A 5,630-nucleotide genomic window follows, 5' to 3' on the forward strand; every position below is an offset into this window, starting at 1 on the left:
CAAACTAAATCTGCACATCTCCAAAGCAGCTCCTTATGATGTAAACCTTTTGTGAGTATTTGTAACTTGAAAGAAAGTTTGGCCTACTGCAGAAGCAGTGCCAATTATCTAAAGGGCTTCGTTACCGAATATGATTAAGATACAAAGATATTGGGGTTGTTATTTTATATTGTTTGCTGTGGAAATCGAGGAAACGACTTTTAAAACACCCAGGATTACAGATTATTACCTCTTAATAGGGGACTAACACAACTCATTTCCCCCACCAGTTAACTGCTTTCAAAAGTAGCCAGTTGCCACTCACTTGGGGTAAAGTTCCTTTGATATGAATTAAATTGCCTGCTGATGAAATGCACCTTTCAGCGACCTGTTTGAGTTTCAGCTGATGCTGTAGCACACTCCGTGATGTGAATTCCAGCATTAGTGCTAAATCGCAGTGGTGATTTATTATTGGATTTTCAGTCCTGATGAGTCAGCTCTGTACGATGTTTACCAAATTAGACTTTCAAGAACAATGGCACTTCTCTCATTAAATAGAAACCTTTGTTGCCAATACAGGCTATTATTTCCACATGGTTGTGGTGTGGTGTGTTCACACTTGGGGTTCTCATCAGATAGGGTTTCTTTGCTTTTGCAGGATCTGTCTTCATAGGACTTTACATGCTCAATCAACTTTGAAACCATGTGTAAAAGCCCCAGTCTCCAAAATGCAAGAACGGATCCTTTATCTTCTCTAAACAGTTCAACCTGTGCTTTCCCTTTGCCAAATAAGTCAAGAAACCAGAAATATCATCTTGGCTAGTGAAAATGGTATCTGACTTCTTTTTTTTTTCTTTTCTTTTTCCTAAAGAAAATAAAAAGCAATGCCTTACATTGATTGATCTCTTACGAAGAGCTCTGTAAAAGGTAAGAACTGAAAAGGCTGTTGGGACGGTGGGTGACATGGTGAAAGTGTGACATGAACTTTTTCTGGGGAAGAAGCAGAGGATTTTTTTTTCTTTATTCAATATATAGTTATTGGCCTTCCACTGCGTAACAGGTGCTGTGGTGTGAATATAAATACAAAATCCTTGTCTTTGTGGCACTTACCTTCTAGAAAAGAAGATGAGCATATAACTAAGGCAATAATCATATAACATAGTGTCTACTTATAATTTCCATGAGTGCAGATATGTACACTAAAACTGAAATATTTTAGTAAAAGCTAACAAACTAAGGCCTGCTTATTCTAAGAACAATTTTGTGATCATTTTAATAAGAAACTTTTATAACACATCCTCATAGAGCAACTGCTTCTTGGGAGCCCATGCACAGTTTTCAGTTATAAATTCAACCTAATCATTATAGCACTTTCTATTCTGAATCTAAATTGAAATGATCAGAGAGTGAATTATTGCCACTAGTTCTGGGCTTGTCTGGTGTGATCCAGTCCGTAGAAAGAGCAACTACACAATCTTTCAGGGTCTCCTCTGTCACTGTTATTAGGTAATTAACCAAACCATACTTTTTTATTATTATTATTATATAAGGATTATAATGAGACCGTGTATAGCCAAATAAAACATATTAGCATCTAAAATCCTAAAGCAATGAATCCCAGCATTTGGCTTTTGTTCCTACTGCAAAACACATGGCAAATGGTGTTCACACGTGGCACGTAGCTCCATGGATGTTTAAGGATTTATGCAATCCCCGGGACATTGCTATACCTCCACCCCCTTTTCATTCACTCAAGAATGCACAGGGGAGTATCTGTGAGTGAGAATGAAATTACTATAGGAATAACCTTGAATACTCTGCTCTAATTTATTTTTAAGTAAATCAGTTGAAAATTATTATTAATCACAAATTACTTGTGACTACCTCCCAAAGAATCACAACAAATGTATGTGCCACAACAGTGCATTTAGAACCACTGACCCAAACAGACTAAATTATCCTATATTTAGATAATCATATGTGCTCTGAATTTTTATAAATTCATTGTGTAGTTAAACACCAATAATCAAAGCCAACTAGTGCCATGGTTTAAACACTTAATTTGCTTTATTAGTATAGTCTTCTCTATGCTCTCTTTCATACCATAGATTTTTGTAGAGAAGGGAGGGAGAGCCCGTTAGCTCACCCTAAAGCAGGTACTTCCTTTTCTCTGCAAGCCGCTGTGCCTCTCAGACCTCTACTGACAAGGTGTTGATATGTGGAAGTAGTTAGCTCAGGTCGAATGTTCTTGCAGCCAGCCTGTGAGCACTCACTTCAATGAAAAACTCTGTGGTCCCTGCCAGCTCCTCTGGTCCACAGATGTCTCAGGATGCAGCCCCACCCTTGCTTAGTTGCAGCAGTGGGATTTGCAAATGATCAGCACACCAGAGTTGTAACCAACCTTAAGGTGGACTTCAACAAAAGGTAGGCAACTCTCTCCATCTTCAGAAAAGTGCTTTATATATATATATATATATATATATATATATATATATATATATATATATATATATATATATATTTCAAAAAACTTTTAGAAACAATTCAGGTGGGACATTTTGCTCTTTCTGTAAATGAGTCAGTTGCTTAATTTGGGGATAAATGTGGTTTTCCATACCCTAAATTTAACCATAAATCCTTCTGAAAATGCAAACTGAAAGCAAGCTTTCCTTCCCATTAAATTCCATTATACTAAAAGAAAGATCTGAGTGGAGCTGTAACAGGATCTAAGCAGAGCTGTAAACCAGGACTAAAGGACTGCCTTGTAAACAGTACAACATAAGAAGGACAGGGAAGGGCTGCCTCTCTGCTCTGCCTCCACCAGCAGCTGCTCTGTAAAGGCAGATGTATACACGAGGCTGGTTGCTTGAACACAAATAGCAGGACGGTGGAACCATGCAGATTTTTAAAATGACTCTGATTTTGAAACTGGAAAAATGTTTGATAGAAAATGAAATCACTAAACATCATGTCTATAAAGTGATATGAATGCAAACTTTGTCAAATTAGGATTTCCAAGGGCATTGAGAAAAACTCTAGCTGAAAGGCAGGTTTTAAGAATCCCACAAGAGGAATGGAGTATGAGAGAAAAAAAAAGAAAGATGAAGGAAAAGAGGATGAAGCAAAAATTGAGCAAGGAAGGAAGGGAAGTGGAGAGGGAGGAAGGAAAGCGCCAAAAAAGAGAAGAAAGGAAAGAAGGGAGACTGAGAGAAGAGTAGAATAAAATATTGAAGGTAAGTACACTAACTACAGTTATTTAAACACCGAAGCTTCAGAGTGGATCAGCAAAAAGTTAGAAAGCACAGGTGTCTCTGTAATTGTGATACATTGGGAAAATTCACACTGTTAAATGAGCCTCACATTCTCACTTCTACCTGCATGATACAGAAACACACTGTTAGTCCGCTGGGCTCAAATCCAAAAGATGCCAAAATCAGTGCTTGAGGGTGGAGACTTGAGAGTCCTTCTGCCTTGTGTTCTCTAATATCGAAGCACAGAATTTGTACAATTGAATTTTACATGGTACTTATAGGAACACATTTATTTTATACTCAGATAATTTTAAAACATGCCACTATTTTTATATGAAAAAATATTCTTAAGACATGATAAAAATTCAGTGCTAATTTTTTTTCATGGAGAAATCTTTGAAAGGTTAAACATCCAAATCAGTTCACAATCTTAGGAGTTAGAAGTAAGCTAAAGTCTGAGAAAATGCTGCAGAACTTGAAAAAAGGGAAATGATTTATGTGAAGTCTAGGATCCATAATCCTAAAGGAACAGCCTAGGATACCAAAGAAGACATAAAACTGAAGAAGATACTTGGCCCCTCTTACAACAAGGATTTTAAAAAACAAACGTAACATCTATGCTTTAGATTAACTATATTATAGGAGCATTTCTTTATGAAATTACTGTTTACAAAAGAACAGGCCATATCTGAGAGTCTGGAAAAGCAAATTATCCTATTAATTACAAACTTACTTTGCACCGAAAACCTTTGTTTCCACTGTAAATGTTTTTCTTAATGGAGACAACATTGGAGAAAACTTTTCCATCTCCTTAATATTAGTTTATGCTGACCACATGGTTAGAAATTATGATTTCTAAGATCTTTGTCTACCACATATACAGATTTCTGTTTCTACAAATATAAATTATTTATTCTTTTGGTACTTCATTCATCAATCTGTAAATGGAGAAAATATAGAAAATGCATATATTATGGATCTGCTTGTCTGCACTCCATTATAGAACAATCCTTGCCCACATTTAAAGATTTATTTAAAGAGAATTTAAATGTAAACAGATTCATATGCACGAGCATACAGAATGAAAGAAAGAAAAGAGAGGAAATGTTACATAAAATTTTTTTTTGTACAAAACACCACTTCTTTCATGTATAGTTTTTGAGGTATTTTGTCCTACTCAGATATTCGTTTTACCTCTTATAAGTCTAGGCTGATGAGGAAAAAAATGATGCTGTATTTTTAATATTCTGGAATTTTTTTTCTTGACGTTTTTACTGTTTAAAACACAAAGACACTGGCATAGCAACATGTTGGGTGCTCACATCATCCAAAACAATGAAGTCTGAATTCTCAACTTTTAAATTTAAAACAAAGGTGGTTGCTGGTATGTAAAGTTGCACCTGGTTTGGGTTTTCTGGGTGGCAGGGAGGGAGAATGGGAAATGATGTTTTATTTCCTTTATCCTGGGTTGTTAATGCCTCTTTGTACAATTTATTCACTTCTAATATTTGAATGCATTTGTAAATCCTCTGAAGGTAAAGTAGTGTCATTACTCTTTTGTAGTATGTTTTTGTTATGTATACATCACAGTTTTGCCAAAACTTCCCCATTACTCTTCTTCATTAAATAACAACAAACTGTGAGAGTTAGTTCTGCATCAGCAATTCAATTTCCTTATGAAAAATTGGCCTTCTTTCTTTTGGTTGGTGAGCATTCAGACCAATATCACTCTTATTCAACAAAAGAAAAGGAAGGCAAAAGTGGCAATCTGGCTTCACTTGCTTTTTCCGGATGCCATTTTGATCTTTACAACTCTGACTGTGGGCATCAGGTCTTTGTGTCCCTGTGAGCAGCAGAGTAAGGCAGCTGCATACATGAAACTTCTCGTTTTAACACTTTGCCAAATCGCCTCTGAGATTTAACCAAATATCCTCACCAGTGAGTAGAATGACATACACCCTTGCTAAGAAAATGTCCACCGAGCCTCATTCTCTTTTAAACACAAATCACTGCTGGTTAATGGACATGGTGGTTTCTTGCAAGTGTCCAGGTTGCCGAGTTTCTGGTTGCTTCTTCGAAAGGCTTTGGTACACTGCATCCCAGGTAACTTCCCTGTGGAGGGTTACAAAAGCCTGGGTATCAGTGCCATGCCCCAATCCTGCGTGTGAGCATCACATCTCCAGAACAGGTGCTAGAACAAAACACCGAGACCAGCTATAATTCTTGCAGCCTTTTCCCGGAGATAATAATAGGATATTAGGCAGTTTTGACAAAAATGTTGAGATTCACTGAATTGATAAGTGTCACATAAACAGGGAAAGTAACTGAGTTGTTTATGAACTGACCTGTCATCAATAGAGCTGTAGATCAGATGGCAATGTGATCGTTTTTTAGCGCAGT

The sequence above is a fragment of the Urocitellus parryii genome, chromosome 1 (assembly GCF_045843805.1).
Source record: "Urocitellus parryii isolate mUroPar1 chromosome 1, mUroPar1.hap1, whole genome shotgun sequence".
NCBI lineage: Eukaryota > Metazoa > Chordata > Mammalia > Rodentia > Sciuridae > Urocitellus > Urocitellus parryii.